The sequence below is a fragment of the Ambystoma mexicanum genome, chromosome 10 (assembly GCF_040938575.1).
Source record: "Ambystoma mexicanum isolate Mex_15411 chromosome 10, UKY_AmexF1_1, whole genome shotgun sequence".
Taxonomy (NCBI): Eukaryota; Metazoa; Chordata; class Amphibia; order Caudata; family Ambystomatidae; genus Ambystoma; species Ambystoma mexicanum.
Window position 1 is genome coordinate 1141228891 of NC_090932.1, and position 16732 is coordinate 1141245622.

Below are 16732 nucleotides of genomic sequence, written 5' to 3' on the forward strand. Positions count from 1 at the left end.
TATGGTATGTGTAGCTTTTTCCTTCCTTCCAATTGGTCTGCTCTATCCATGCCTGAGCATGTTTGCATTCTGTGAGGCAGCACATGTGAGTTATCTGTCTATTCTGGGTTACAGGTACTTTTACATACAGTCCTGCATTAATACTACAGGCTGCATACCGTCCTGGATTCCATTGATAAAAAGTCTCCTGAATCTATGCTAGAACAGAAGTAACCTCTTTGTAGACTGATAATGTTGGCCTTCAAATGGTACTTTATCATTCTGATTAGAGCAAGAACTAAGAGGGTAAGGGGACTTAAGGGGAGTAAACATCCTTATTGTTAATGCTGTGAGGCTGCATAACAACGTATGGGTTGTGATTGCGGCAGGCGGGGGGCGAGGCAGATATTCTTGATCACTTAATTTCTTTGGGTTGGTGGAGGGGTTCCCCAAAGATGTCCGTGCCCATGGGGCCCCAAAAGTGCTTAAGATGGCCCAGATTCCACGCCCTCCTGGAAGTGGTGACATTTCAAAGATCTGATGAGGGGCATTGACATTTGGAATTGCCGTGCAGTAATACAAATGTTACATTTTGCGCGTCTCAGGAGGTAACAGTACAGTGAGTGCAGTAGGACCCACGATCCAGTCGAGGTCCCGTGACCTGCATGCACTGTACAGAAACGAGATGCTCACGAGATGCTCACGCGCACCGCTCTCCCTCCCCGCCATTGATGCCACTTCTGGTCCTCCCCAGAGCCCGCCTCCCTCCTCCCCTTTTTCCCATCCACGGCAGAGCGATGACTTTACACACATGGGAAGTGCCGCCTCGTGCAGACCGCGGGAGCTGGAGCCGAGTGCAGGCGCGGAGAAGGGGCTTTGCAGAGCAGGGAGTAGGAGAGCCCCGCGAAACGCAGAGCGCTGAACAGGTAACGCCAGCAGAGGGGCCAGAACGTGTCCTGAGCGTTGCGGGCGTGCTGGGCTCTGGAGTTGCTGGGGGTGGACGTCCTGACTATGCTTGTGGGGGAGGCACAGTGTGCCCAGCTGTGCGCGGGTGGGTAGGGGCACGGGTGCTGACACTGTGCAGGTAGAGGAGTAATAGGGGTAGTGTTTCCCTAGTTGGGTGAAGAGCGGGGTACTCCGTGACGCAAGCAGCGGCGGAGTGATCATTGCGAACTCAGCTGTTCAGATAAAGGGGGCGCGGGTTTTACTCGGAGCTGTGTGCAGGTGGTGGGTGGGGCGGGTGTTTTGCGCCCTGAAAAGTGCAGGGCGGGGAGTAAAAGGGGAACTAAGCTGTGGGCTGCCAGGCGGAGGTGGTGAGTGCCGGGGCGTTCTGAGGTGAGTGCCCGGGGGTTCTCAAGTGAGTGCCCGGGGCGTTCTGAGGCGAGTGCCCGGGGGTTCTGAGGTGAGTGCCTGGGGTGTTCTATGCTATGTCTCTTCCCAGCCACTCGCACCTGTATGTCCAGAATGAAAGCCGCAGAAAAGGGGACGTCTAAGCTTGGGTTCCAAAACTCTCTGACGCACCGGGTAATGTATTCATGGCCTCTCGCCTCTCCCAAGCACTGCTGTGATTGGGTCAAGAACTGAGCCCCTATGCGCTGGGCACTTTAATTCAAGGCTTGCCACTACCATGTTGCTGCTTCGTGGCACTGACGTTTATTTTAGCGACAGTAAGGGTACATAATCAGCCTGAGAAGGATAAAAAACCAGTTGCAGTGTGAACATAGAGCAGCACGCGCCTAACTCGGTGAGCTATCTGTCCTGCAAGTGAACAGGACCTGTCTAGGTTACTAGTACCCAGGTCGCACGTTTATACTGATGACCAGAGAAGCTAATGACGGTGTCACGGGCGATTTATTTATGCTACTAACACGCGAGTGTATTGCACGTTTCGGCTAGGCTTGGTGAGGAAGTAGGGTGGGTGTTAGTACAGTCAGTGAAGCAGCCTTGACCCAGCGGCAGACGTTGTCTGTTTAATGGCCAATTTGCCCCTGCGTGTGTGCACTTATGCAAATAATGGTAGGATGCCTGCACTCGGAGATGCCCAGGGCTGGGGGCAGGGGGCTGTGCTTAGAGCAGGCTATGGGGGCTCTGCATTTACTCTGAACGCTGTCTATAAGTGTAGGGGCGGGGCTGGCCATTGACAAATGTTGCTGTGGGATTACAACACTTGTTAGCCATAGTAAAGAAGTCTTCAAACGGTGGGGCGTGCCCCCCAGGAGGGTGCAGCAGCAATCCAGGGGGGGGGGGGGGGGCGCGAAACAGGAGCCTGACATTTTTTTGGATCATTTTTTTTTTTATTTTTATTTTTTTAATGGAGGAAATCGGCAGGGGCCCTTCACAGCAAAGGGCTGGAGCTTAAAACTGTCTCGGGCACCAATGAAAAAGTGTCCCACAGTTGCAAATGGCAATTCATTCCTATAGTGACAGACTGTTTGAATAGTACCCAAGGCAGTGCTTTTTGCTAAAACGTAAGCAATTGTGATATTCAAAGAATATTTATTCAGCAACAATGGTGAAAACTACTAGCTGGATAGTGACGTAACTCAACAAACTGGCCCACATTGGCCAAAAAAGCGGCCCATTTTGACCCAAAAAACTGGCCTACACTAGCCTTTTTGGTTCGGGCATTGCCCTATAGGCCAGTCCATGCCTGGCGGCTCATCCGTAATGGGCGAGAGGGTGTCGACGCAGTGGCCCCCTCATCCATTATAGAGGAGCCAGCCCAGTGAAACACTCCTTCAGCTGCTTTTTCCAAGGGAAACCGTTCCGCTCCCCAGCCGCTCATGCTCATTGAGCCGTGCAAGGCTGGGTGCGTTTTGCTCGCCAGTCTTGCATAGCTCATTGAAAATGCTGGCTGGGGAACTGCATGTCTGTATGTGCGAGAGTGAGCTCCTGCGCCTCCTCACACATATGGACAGAGCAGCCTGGAGCGGGCGGTTTCAGCACTCATGCTTTTCAGCACCCACACGCACGCCCACGTGCGTGTGCATGCCCCTGCACATGCATGCTTCCCGATTCCTGTTCATGGGTGCGTGTGTGCTTGTGATATGAGTGAGTGTATGGTGATGGGTGATCGTGTGAATGATAGTGATTGCTGTGTGTGTGTGTGTGTGCTCGCTAATCAGGGTATGCAGTGATAAAATTGCAGAAAAAATGTCGCCTATACAAAAAATTGCGACAAAAATGCTGTGGTTTGACCCCATAAAGGTGAACCCAGTTATGCCATTTAAGGGGTTCAAGGATTGCGGGGGTGTCCCCCGCCCCCCTTAAATGGTATAATTATTATGGGTCTAGGGGTTGCGGGGGTGTACCCCGCATCCTTCACATGGATTGCGGCGGCAAAATTACAGCATTTTTGCTGCAATATTTTGTAACCACATTAATTTTTGCTGTGATTTTAACACATGGAACCCTAATCAGTTAGTGTTGGTTTTTCTTAAGGTCTTCACAATTGGTTGCATGTGTGAGAGGCCTTTTGCAGTACACTCCTCTGATAAATCTATCTTTTCTTATGGTCTTAGATAACATGAGTTTTTTAATGTGATCAGCTATTTAAAATTATTTTGATGGAAACCATATGATGTTTGGAAACAGTCCTCTTTTAGGATTATAAAATAATTATTTGAGATCCTCAGCGCTTGATATGGTCTGTTTTTTTTTTTTCTTAAAGTGTTTGTGTTGGCCTGTGGATCGCGTTTTGGCGAGTGGGGGGGCTGTTGCACAACAAAGGCATTTTTAAAATGCCTTTGTTGCACAATCCCCCTTCCCACCTGCCAAAATCAGCTCTCCTTCTGAGGCGTTGTGGAGCCCAGGGGACAGGGAGGGTATTTGTTTTAACTGGACATCTATCACAAATGTCCAGTAAAAGAATATCGTGCCTGCCCCCTGTGCCCCCGCCACCAATTGCACGGTTTGGCTTTTTACCCCATTTAAAAAAAAGTATGCTCTAAAATGCAACATTTTAACCCAGTATTTAAAAAGAATTCCCAGGGGGTAAACCCCACAGACCACACTTGATTGGTTCGGGCTTCCTGGCTGCGCTCGGTCACTGTGGCATATCTGGGGAAAATATTTATGACCCTCCACTTAAAAAATTCACAGCTGCCACTGATCCTGGGACTGTGCTGGGAGCAGGATGGGGAACCCGGGGACTGTGGTGGCAGCAGGAGAGGCAGGAGCCACGGGATAGTGGTAGGAGCAGAGTGGGGAGAGCCCAGGGTCTGTGGTGGGAAGAGCCCAGGGGCTGGGTAAGAGTGTGATGAAGGAACCCAGAGACTGTGATGGGAGCCGGGGGGGAGCCCATGGACTATACTGGGAGTAGGGTACAGCGACGGCACACAATAGTTCATAGCCATTTGGACCTACTTTCCATGTGGCATTTTTGGGGGGCCTGGCGTACCCACAGTTTTCTCAGGGGGGACCAGTCCTAAAATGTTTGAAGACCACTGCCATAGTGTGAGTGATGGGGGCAGGCTAGGGGCAAAAACATGGCAGTCACATGCAATGCTGACTGGAAATGGGGCCCCTTCTCCCCAAACCTGGCTCTATATATTTATATTGACATTAGTTTATCTTTATATTTAACTAAAGCTAGCACACCGTTATCATTCTACCTCAGACATAGGTAGCACATCATTGCCTGTTTCCAGCAATGCAGCTTAGAACTCCGGACACACTCTCACATTCTCACACTCTCCAATTCTCACACTTTCCCGTCCCCTCACATTCATTTTCACTCACTCATTCCCATAATCATTTTCACACACTCACTCAAATGCAGCCACTTGCAAACCCACTCTTTCACTTACACACTTGGTCTCAATATTTTGAATCTTGAATCACGCTCATTAACACACTCTCTCCCACGCTCTTTTCATCGTATTCAACGCCACAGTTTGTTTTGCTGCTATGCCATCATGGCATGTTATAACATTCCTGGCAAGCTTGACATTTACTATAAGCCCCTGGCTGTATATTCCTGATAAAATCCCAGTTTGGTATTCCCAGCAAAGTTCACATTCCCAGTAAGATGCTCTTTTGAATTTCCCATTAAGCTTACCATCCACAGGTAGCTCCCATTGTGACATTAGCAGTAATGCTGGTATGTCGAGTAAAATTCTAGTTTGACATGTTTAGGATGCTTGGCATTCCCCTTGAGTTCCCAGATTGATATTCCCAAACCGTTCAGGTATACATCACTGAACAATTCCATATTTACCCTGAACGATATTGAGTTCAAGCGGCTTAGTTCCCATCTCTGAGACAAGGCGTTCACATGGGAACATACAACTCCTTTACTATTGGCGCCTAAAAATACTTTACAGACCTGTAAAACAAAAAAAGAACATGACTGTAGCTTTATATACCACATCCTAAATGGATGGCTACTGCAACCAGAATGCAATTTGATGTAAGCTTCAAGAAGTATCCTTTGTGTGTTTACTATTGTACTTTAAAGATTATTAGTATGCTGTGAAGGACAATCGGAACAATCGATCTGTTCGGCACTGTTCAGGTTGTTACCAGCCTTACAAAGACTTACCTGTTACTGTTCTGTTTCCCTCGAAGTTCCTTCCTTCTTTGTCTGGTCACCATGGAAAGGGAGAAGGGACTACGTGTAGTTTCTTCGCACCAATCCATGATGGCCATTTTCTTTGTTTTCTTTTGTTATTATCTTTTTAATTGCTGCCATGGAAAGGGAGAAGGGCCCCTTTTCCCCAATCCATGGCAACCATTTTTTTTGTTTGAGCTGAGAAACGGTTTACATGCAGTTTCTCAACTCGAGTGAAATTACTATTAGTACCCTGGTACAACGTACCGAGGTACTAATAGCAGTATAACTTTTGGAGGGGGGGCATTACCTGACTGGTAATGCCCCACCCCTCCTCAGTTTCAATTGCCGTAATAGACCTAGAACGAAAGAAACACTGTGATAAGATGACATGCTCAGTCATTGTTTAAGGCATGTGTTCCATGATGTGACAATATTTATTGTGTCAAAAGCAGACATTAAGGAAGTAGACTAGACTGTTTACAAAAAGGTTAATTTCTGGTTCCTTCTCACTCTCGTCCTGAAAGAGTTCCTAGGCCTGGTAACTAACTGGCGCTGTGGTGGGGTTTACAAATGGAGCCGCATCCTCCTGGAGCCCCACTTCCTCCAGTTATCCTTTTCCCTAATATATATTTTTGGGGCTCTTTAAAATGGGATTTCATAACCCGGTCTCGAAATAAGGCAGTTCTTTGTTCTTTTTCTTTGTAACAGATCTGAAAAAGGAGCCTGCTCCCAAGTCCGAATGTCTGCCCCTTAACCCAGCATCAGCATACAGCGCCCCCCTGCTTATCCTGGGAGGAGCCGAAGCGGTTCAAATTTGGCATTTCTTGGAAGGCATCGAACCCCCTCTCTGATGCCTTAAGTGGGCCGCTAAATCGAAGGGTGGCTCTAGTCCGGGGGCAATGGATAAGTATGGGTGTCGCAGTTAAAGGGCTTTTATTCTGCCCGATGACTCTTTACTCAGAAACAAAATGAGAGCCAGGCCCTCCAGCCCTCCTCCTGTTTCTGAATACAGTCGTCAGCAATGCCTTTTCTTTTTTTTTCTAATCCGAAGTACTGACACCTGCAGGCAGCCTATATAAACCGTGCAGCGCTTCGGCTACACAGGCTACCCGAGGTGACTGTGTGGCTGGGGCTAGTGGGGTTGGGCCCCGGCAGTGCCATGGCTCGGGAGCCCTTTCTAGCCCCAGCTAGGCCAGGCCCACTTAAAGCCATGCTCCTCTCCTCTCCCATCGTATGGACCAGTGCTCCAACCAGGATGGCATAGCAGGGAATTCCGGCCTTATCCTCGCCACGTTAGGAGTATTGACGTATGGTTTGTGGTGGTCAAATGTTCAATGGATCATTTTGTAATTTGCCCACACTACACATTGTCTGGAATAATAAACGAATGGCACTAGATTCATCACTGACGGAAATATCAAAACAATATATTCATAAATAGAAATCCTTGATACAACTGTGCATGCAAATTAAGCAAGATTCTATTTGACACACATCTCTTTAGAACATGTTTGTAAGTGTTATCTACAACATACAATTTAAAGGTGCAGTTTAAACATAATCGGACAAAATGAGTGCTGTCTAGGGTACTATACATTGTCAATTGTTAAAAATGCAATTTCCCTATATGAATAGTACAGGAAGTTAATCCATCTATGACAGTTGACAGTTCAATGATCCTTTTAAATGACTGTATCTTGTATCCTAATGAATACTTGTATTTCTAAGTAACAGTAATTGAGCAAAACAGAAATCCAGTAGTTTGAGCATGCCCATACCCGTACCTTTACTGAATTCACGTTATAGTTGCCAGTAATCGCCTGGCTGCAGTCACTTCAATTAAATCCATAAAATGGCAAACAGAACAGATTTGGCTTTTGTGTGGGCATTTGCCAGGCACTGTCATAATGGTACGACCTGACCATAAGATGCAACAGCTGAGACATGGTGTGATTATCTAGGCAAATGATTAATGATTGGCATGTACCTCTCTAATACCTATACACAAGTCAAAACTGTTGACTTTGTCAATGTTTGTTTAGGTAGGACCTCAGAGTCAGGGACATATAAATTAAGTGGTTGAAGGCACACTTGTTTAAGACACTTTTGCAGCTGCAATTAAGCCATTATCTCTGCAGACTACTTATAACAATGATAGGTCAACGTTAGATGTTACTGCTTGATAGTGCTTGCTCAAAGACATCCCAGGGCGATGGTTTTTGAGTGGGAAGGACAATCCGATAGTGGCTGGGTCCACAATGGCCATGGGCAGTCAATAGGTTTATAAATAAATAAACCACGCCCTCCTCGCATGTCCTCTCCTTCCTAGCTTTATTTGAGTGCAATACATTAGTTTTAAAGCACCACCAAATAGCCAAAACTAAAAATGCACAACTATGGTACAAGCAAAGCTCTGTGGTTAGGTGTCCCTCGGGTCTTCACCTCTCTGTTCCTTGGGTGTTCTTTGGAGTCACTCTCCTCTGGTCCTTGGCTCACTTAAGAGCTGCTCTGTGGTCCATCCCTTGACTGGTCCATGACTGCCTGGCGAGTCACTCTCAAAAACACAAAGGAGCAAAAGTCTTCCATTTTTCTGTGTGCTGTTTCTGTTTAAGGTGCACTCCGCCTCAAAATTCCACTTGTGCATGGTGTGTCAATGCAGTCAAGTTTGTCATTGATTTGATAAAGATATGGTAACAATAGCCACTTCAAATCACTATAACTCCCATCCAAACTAAAAATACATTGCAGTACACAACCTGTGCATCGAAACAACAAAATGGAGCATGCACCATCTGGACGCACATATATGCACTACATTTCCCTAAATGCCAAACTAACCCACCACATATACACCAACACAACTCCCCACACTCCTTAATCAGCACTCTGACAGACCCTTCGACAACCACAAGATAAGTATCTTAGTACCATGGAGTTCACATTAACTATTGCACAAGAAGCTCACAATTTCTAAATCTTACACCGCATAGAGCTGCATCTTTGGATCTACACACATCAACACTGTAACAAAACAATCTTGCGCTGATCCCCCTTTCCTGCATTACTCTCCAACGCTACTTCTTGCAGATCCTGAAGCTCCCAGGAGTGAGAAAATGGCAGCAGGTGTGCTATAAAAGATGTAATAAAATGGCAGAACAGGACATAGCAAAGAGTTTCACTCATTCGCCTGCATTGCCCAAGCAACTTCTACAACTGACCGTAACGGGAGAGAAAATTAATGTTGGCGCTGTCGGTGTACCAAAGATTCGAGTGTAGCAGACCGACTGGCAAGACTATATGTTTGCCTGTCAAATCGAGTGGTATAGGACTGAGGGAGGGCCAGTGCACCAATAGTGATGAAATTCAAGGTGACGGTTTGGAGCACGAGTGTGTACACTATTTTCTTCCTACTCATTAAATCTGTCCCATTTCAAGGGTGTCGCTTTTTCAAATAGTGTGATTTAAGTTCACACTACTTGAAATAAGAACTCCAATTTTTGCAGTTAAATCAGATTGCGATTAAATAACTGACCAGGATCACACACTTTGGCTAAACAGTGAAGCAGGAATTTTAACCCACTCTGCCAATTTGACCACAAACCTTCCAAGCTTTACTTGGTGCAACTATTTAAGTTTTGGATTTCAAGGCCCACAATAATACTGTCTTGTAGAGTTTACTTACAAAACACACAAATTGCATAATAAAGCCATCCACATGACAACATGTAAATCCTTATAGCAACATGTTAAGCCAAAAGATTATCATTGTGGTTTTAATTTTCACATCCTGAATGGTAAACTATAAGTCCCAGAATGCAAGTGAATGCAAATCTGACACCTCTGTTTCACCCCCCTGTACTTTCAGAGATTTGGGAAATGCAATGAAAGAAGTTGTGTAATAAACTGTTAGATATTCAGATATTTTGCCACAAACCTCCAGCTCGTTGTTATTCATGATGTTGAGAACATTTGATTAGTGACATTTTTTTCATAATTACAAAGGAGTCTGGGAGCCCCTCTACTACTGAGAACGAACATGGGTCAAATAACCTGTTCTTTGGAATTTCACCACCAAGGAGTGTCTACAACCATGTTTTAGCTCACTGCACCCTTCACTGAGGAGAAATATTGATTTGCATATCAGTCTTTGTACCAGCCACATATCAGTCTTTGTACCACTAGTTCATACCCATACATCCCATTCCTAACGCATTTGATTCTGCCCAACTGCATCTGATCATGCTCTTTACCCGCTGCCTCAGATAGCTGTCTTCACCTTTGGCCTTAACTACTTTGATCATGCCCATTGCCCTAGATACTGACTCTGCCTATTGCCTGTTGCCAACTACCTATTTGTGCCACTGCCTGTTGTCAACTACTTGATTGTGCCACTGCCTGTTGCCAACTACCTATTTGTGGCTACTGCCTGTTGCCAACTACTTGATTGTGCCACTGCCTGTTGGCAACTACTTGATTGTGCCACTGCCTGTTGCCAACTACCTACTTGTGCCAGTTGCCAACTACCTATTTGTGCCTACTGCATGTTGCCAACTACCTGATTGGGCCTACTGCCTGTTGACAAACCGCCTCTTGATTGTGCCCATTGCCTTTTGCCTATTGCCCTAGATAGCGCATTGACTCTGCCTACTGCCTCAGCTAGTTGTCTTTGTTTACGGCCTGCTGCCCTTACTCTCTTGATGCTTCCCACTGCCTCATCGCCTGATCTGGCATATCTGCAACTGCCCTCGCAGCATCACTCTGCCCTAGACAGTTCGCTCTCAATACACACACCACAGTAGATTCTATTTGCCTCAGAGTCTGCGGTATTACCTTACCTAAGCTAGCTCATACCAATTCTCCTAATTGCGTATTCTACCTGTAACATTATGCTCCACTGCTACCCTATCCCTGAACCTTTGCATAGACACCCCTTTCCCATCCTCCCTATCACACCTGTCATCATCTAGCTACCATACCTGCAATCATGTATCTTCCTATGATCTATACCATCCTATTAAGGACCATCCTAATTCTAATTAGCACACTAATCCCAATCTTGGCACACACCTTGCCTTTAGTGGTCCCTGCGACCTTTCACAGCATACCCCCGAGCTAGGTTAACATGGATACCAGGCCTTGCAGTCTTCACCAGAGAAACCTCAAACTCTGTGCCAGACTCCCTAAAATATATGAACCCCTAGCCAAAACATCACACGTCATCATGAATAATAATACCAGTATCTTGAGTGGCCCACAGCCCAATACTACAACCTCCACCCAACACCCACTCCAGCTCAACAGCCGGCTCACCCGTGAGTTCAACACTCACCCGAAGCACCACCATAACACCCAGGCACCTACAAGCACCAACCTACACAGACTAGCATACAAGTTGCCCTTATAAATGCCCGCTCTGTGGTGGCCCACTCCACCAAAATAGCAGATTTACTCCAGACAAAAAAAATGGATTTCCTAGCCATCACTGAATCCTAGCTTCATCCAGCAGCAGGCCCAGCGATCATGTTAGCCATTCCTGAGGATTACACCCTCCTTAGAATAGATCACACAATATCCAGAGGCAGAGGCCTTGCCATAATTGCCAAAACCAGTCTAGCCTTGAAACTCACCATGCCACTAAATGTAGAATCATGTGAATCCCTCTCTGCCAAACTGACCCCCTGGCCCTCTTGTTTCCTTCGAAGAAGACACAACTAATATTCTATCTGACAACCTTAAAAACTCCTCAAAATGCCTTCTCTTAGGAGATCTTATCCTAGGCTTCATCTACCAACTAGATCAGAATGCCATGCACATCAATGCCTCCCTCGAGGAACTAGGGTTCACCCAAAAAGTGACAGAAGTTACCCACATTAAAGGCAGGACACTCGACTGGATAGCAGAGCACAACTGCCAAACATCCATCACCTCCATAACACCTCAGCCCTTGTCCAACCATCACCTGATCTCTTCCCCTTAGAAGCTACACTTCCCCCACCTGCCAACAGCATAGCTCCTGCCATCCCTCCCAGAAACAAAAGAAACATTACAGCTGAAAAACGAATTCCATTGATTCTCTCCACTCTGAATTTGCTTTCTGACCACACAGATCCCTTCACTTTGGTCGAGGAATACAACAAAATAATGCTATCCTCCTTAAACGTCATAGCACCTTTGAAAATCAGAAAGAACAACCCCAGAAAACGTGAATACCTGGTTCTTTCCCCACTTGAAAGCAATTAGACTAGAAAAACGCAAAAGTGAACAAACCTGGAGAGGACAAAACCTGGATGGTGAGGTCACCTTGTTAATATGCTGGTACGACCCAGAAAATGAGGAATTCAGGATTAGAGTGATTCTAAAATTAAGATCAAGCGAATCTAGTGAATAGTTTGATTAAGGATGAATATAAAATAGTTCTGTTAATTAATCTAGCGAGTGACAATCCATACCTGAGACCTGTTGGGCGATTATTCCTGGACCCAGTCAAATAATCAGTGGTTGGACGGATTTTTATTCCCTCAAAATGGGTGGAAGTTTCATTGATTCACAAAAGCAATTGAGAATCTGAAACCAGAATATAGAATATAGGTATTCCAACTGTAATTCCGTGGAAAACAGATCATTAGTATGAGCGGGGTTTCTGGGTTTAAAAGTATCGGGTAAAGTGAATCATTACACGTAATGGGTGAACAAAATATTGTAACGCTCACCTGGTATCCACGGGGACGTCACTCAGCCTGGTCTGACCTCTTACGACCTCAAACCCTTCCCTGGAGTCTACTCGACTGGAGACTGGGCTTGAAACACAGGATTGGTAGAGTTTAACTCCCTATTGTCTCTGTGTGCTTGAACCCCTTCTTCCCTGGGGTCCAACCCTTCCCTTTGATCCACAGCTCACCTTGTTTTCTTTGAAAGTGTGTTCTCCATCCTGCTTTCAGCGCAGGGGCGCGTTGATTGATGCGGGCTCGTTGCTGCCTAGTTACTTCACTGGCAAGAGTCCGACAGGTAAGTATAATGGGTCTTTTGAACAGTTCTCTAACTTTGTTCCTTTCCTTCCTTAGATGATGGCCGGCGTCCGGGGATGGCGACGTGCTGCTGAGATGAGTAGCGCTGAAGGTGAGTGAGAGCGCGATGCAACACTTTCGTATTTGTATTGAACTGAGTTCTTTTTCTGTGTCTTTTAGGTGCTGCAATGTTTTCAGCGTGGATGCCGGTTATGAAGAAGAAATGCGGTGAGTAAGCACGGTATGCGGCACCTCTAGATGTTTCCACGCTAACCTGGAGTGTCTTTTCCCTCTTGTAGAGGGATGAGAAGTTCCGGAGACAGAGTTCCCCCAGAGCGGCTGGGATTCAGGTAAGCGTTTGAAGCTCGTACAGTCTTTAAAAATAAGCGAAGATTTGCTGAATGCTTTTTTTCTGTTCTTTTCCCTTTTCCTTAGGAAGCGGCATACCAGGATGGGAATGACACCGCTGAAGATGCCCGCAGAACAGAAGGAGTGATGAATGATGGGCAGAAGAGCCGCAAGGTTCCTAATGGTGTTCTTGTTCCATCACCTCCATAACACCTCAGCCCTGGTCCAACCATCACCTGATCTCTTCCACTTAGAAGCTACACTTCCCCCACCTGCCAACAGCATAGCTCCTGCCATCCCTCCCAGAAACAAAAGAAACATTACAGCTGAAAAACTAATTCCATTGATTCTCTCCACTCTGAATTTGCTTTCTGACCACACAGATCCCTTCACTTTGGTCGAGGAATACAACAAAATAATGCTATCCTCCTTAAAAAGGAGCTGAGCGCCGAAGAAAAATGCAGGCCTTCTGGAGACCGATCCGAACACGGTGAGTGTCACGCTGCAGGTGCAGAAAACACAAAGCATGTTTCTCAGCCTGGGCGTGGCTTAAATAGTCTCTGAGTATCCCAGGTGTCTCTGGGCTGAACCACACCCAAAAGACTAGACTGCATATGCAGTTCTGGGAACCGAAATATGTGGGGGCATCCATCTTGTCCCCATCAATGCACTACAAGTCCAATCCCCAATGTTATCCTATGGGAGTGAGTGAGTCTGGTGCTACAAGCGCCAAGTCTGACTCCAAGTGGGTCTTTGGAGGGATGGAGAGGCCCTTGATGGCTATGTAGGTGATCGTGGCCTGGCTCCAGCCTGACATCTTGGAGGGCTGGGGACATGAGAGGCAGGAATCATGACAAATATTGAAGGGGTCCAATCCCCACACAACCGAGTGGTGTTCACTCGAGAATGGCGCTGAGCGGCATTATTGAGAGGGGTATCCGTGCCTGAAACGTCACGGAAGTGACGTATCGGCATGTTGACATCACGCGTCTTGGCGTGTGACGTCAGAGATAAACAAAGGGGTGGGATTGTGACTGGAAATGTCAAAATCCTGCAAAAAGGGTCATTTATTCAAAAATGTCAAAAAGAAGTCAAGTAAAGCGGAAATCTATTTAATTAGGAATATAGGAAAACGGATGCAAACGCGTGAGGTCGATCTGAGCATGGATACACTCATGGTCTACTCTCCCAATGTGAATTATAAATCAAAATGATTCATGAATAGAATGGTATGGTCCAGCAAATGCATTGTGGAAAACAACTGAGTAAAGGATGTCAGTTAGGTGTAAACGAAATAGCAAACTCTGAGTCTCAATGTTCGTGGAGAAAAACCAGCATAAGGAATGCAAAATTGAATTACAGTAGGGGTAAATATTGATTTAAAAGAAGCTAAATTGATTGACTTAATTAGTCAGAAATATGAGCATCAAATGTTAATGCATTCTCAAAACCTAGTGAGAGATCAAAACCTAAATGCTATAGTCCAAAAAATGAACATAAACAAAGAAGCCCCAGAACCAAATTACTAGTCTGTTGGTGGGAAAGGCAAACAAATCAGCCTGGTGCCTGATGTTAGAGCAATTTTTGATGCTGGTTTTTGTGGGACTTCTCTCATTTTACTAGATTTGGATTCTGGTGCATCATCATAAGATTTTCCGTGGGCTCGAGATCTGGAATGCTTTGTCACGCGCAATTGTTGTTGGTCAAAGTTTCTCATTTTACTAGAATGAATATCTGGTTCGCTTTTGTTTCCGCGTGACCACACGGACCAAGTTTCTTCCTTTCGAGTGTGTGATGTCTTCATAAGTGGAGCGCTTCGATTATAGGCAGGATTTGTTTGTCTTATGCCCTTTTTTAGATGGTTACAGGGCCCTAGCTCCCCGTCTTCATGAATTTTTTCCTGTTTGTCCGTCATTGTTAAGAATTTTGGAGAGGGCGGATCAATAACAAGTACTTTTTCCTTTGGTCCTTGTGGTAATGATTCTTCATGAAGGTCATCCAGTTTTCGGTTTTGGTGTGGAATGCTTGTCAATTCCGATTATGAGTCTTCAATGGTATACAGACTCATATTCATTAGGTCGATCGAGTTTTCAGAGATCTCCTCTTTGTCGATCTCTTTTAGATCGATAGTTGGATCCGGAATTTTGCTGTTGATACTCCCTGGCACTTTTACTATTTTTTTCGGATTGATCTTTCTGGGGAGAGTCAGAACCATGACCCTCTTTCCTGTATCTTGTTGGCGGATCGGGCCTTTTGGTTGTTTTAGATTAATTGGTACCCGTCCCACTTTTTTGGTTTGGTCGTCGTGGATCACTTTAGTTTTCTGAGAGTAGATGCCAAAGGTGGGGGGAAGGATCCCTTCCAATGTCAATCCTTGAGTTGACAGAGTGTCATTAGAGATCTTGTCAAAACATGCCGTGCTAATAGACCCATAGCCTGGCCCATTAGCACGTGGCGATTGTAAGGATGGTGCTGATGAGGTTTTTGGCATCTTCGTGTCCAATGGTTGCTTTAAAATGGATGGTAAATTAGCGATGGTCGAAGTGGCCGTTTGTAGACTCCCTCGAGCGTCACCTTCTGGTGCCTTCTGTGTGATTCCCTCTTTGGTTTTGTTACGGTCAATCACCACTGTTTGTGTGCCCAGGGTTCTTGTGCTTCTTTTTGGTGGCTCCAACGTAATGGCGCCTAGTTTTAGTGGAGGTAAGGCTCCATTTGAGGCGTCCGTGACTTGCGAGGCTTGGCTTTTCATTTTAGGTTTTTCGTTGGCTTTCCAAATCACATATCCTTCCAAGTAGGATAGTTTTTTGTGCATGTAGGCAATCATGGTGGTCTGATCCTTTAAAGTGTTGTTTATCACTTCATACAGCTTGCCAAATGGGGCTAGCGCTATTGTCACTGTCGATAGTATAGTCGTCGGGTCCAATTTCTTTGATGGATATTCTCTAGACATCTGCATTGAAATTTCGCTTAAGCGTCTGTTCTGAGGTGTTTTCATGGTGGTGTCCACTTTGGAGGTCAAAGTTAGACGCAGCCCTGGAGATATCGATCTCTAAGTCTTTGACTGTTTGTCTGGTGTGTTGGTGCCGCTTCTGTGTGCGCTCTTGAGTCTTTCAATGATGGAGAGTGTCCACTGGTCGGTGGCCCGCTAGATTTTGAAGAAAGAGCCCTCGGCTTATCCTGAGCCGGGGACCTCTGGCCGCCACTGTGTGGGCCATTTAGGCAAGAGTTAAAGGCTGTAGAAGTCTCACTTTTTGCTCTGGACACGAAGGTTGGCACTTCCTGCTTGGCTGTTTTTGAAGTCTCAGGCACGTTTCTGACTTTATCGGGGGCTTGCCAAAGTGCCATCTTTGAGGAGTCCCGTTCATCGATGTTCGTTTCACTGGCTGCAATATGGCCTCCTGCTCTGGCTTCTGTAGGGCTAATGAGGGAAGCAAATGGGCGTCACGGTCTCTTGGTCCCTCTACCGCTGACAGTATTTCTGCGTCAGATGGCTCATCAAGAGCCCGGCCTGTTAATAGTTTTTTCATGAAGAACTCCTCCAAAATGTTGGAGGAGAATGGCTGCTGACCTATTTGATACCCTGGTTGGGCCACTTTCCTATAAGGGGCCTTCGCTCTTGAGGATCGTTGTCTTATCCACTTTTGATTTTTTGCTGCTGTTTGGGTTTGAGGGTTAACGAAATTGTAACCCCCTTGTCTTTGAGGTTTCTTTCTGTTTTTGTTGCCTTCTTTTGACTTCAAGCTGTCAGCAGCGACAAGTGGTATATGTCCTTTATCTTTGGGAGCTACAGTTGCGTTCGAAATGGTTGGGGTAGGAGCCAAAGTATTCCCCTCAGGGGTTGTGGGGG

General features: G+C 46.0%; 1 protein-coding gene across 1 annotated transcript in view; it reads left to right on the forward strand.

Annotated features, from left to right (window-relative positions):
* Positions 1–823: 823 nt before the first annotated feature.
* Positions 824–16732, forward strand: part of LOC138492091 (heparan sulfate glucosamine 3-O-sulfotransferase 1-like) — an 88860-nt gene continuing 72951 nt past the window's right edge. Inside the window, exon 1 of the mRNA XM_069619059.1 lies at positions 824–905. The gene's annotated coding sequence lies outside the window, so the exon portion shown is untranslated. The remainder of the gene's footprint in view (positions 906–16732) is intronic.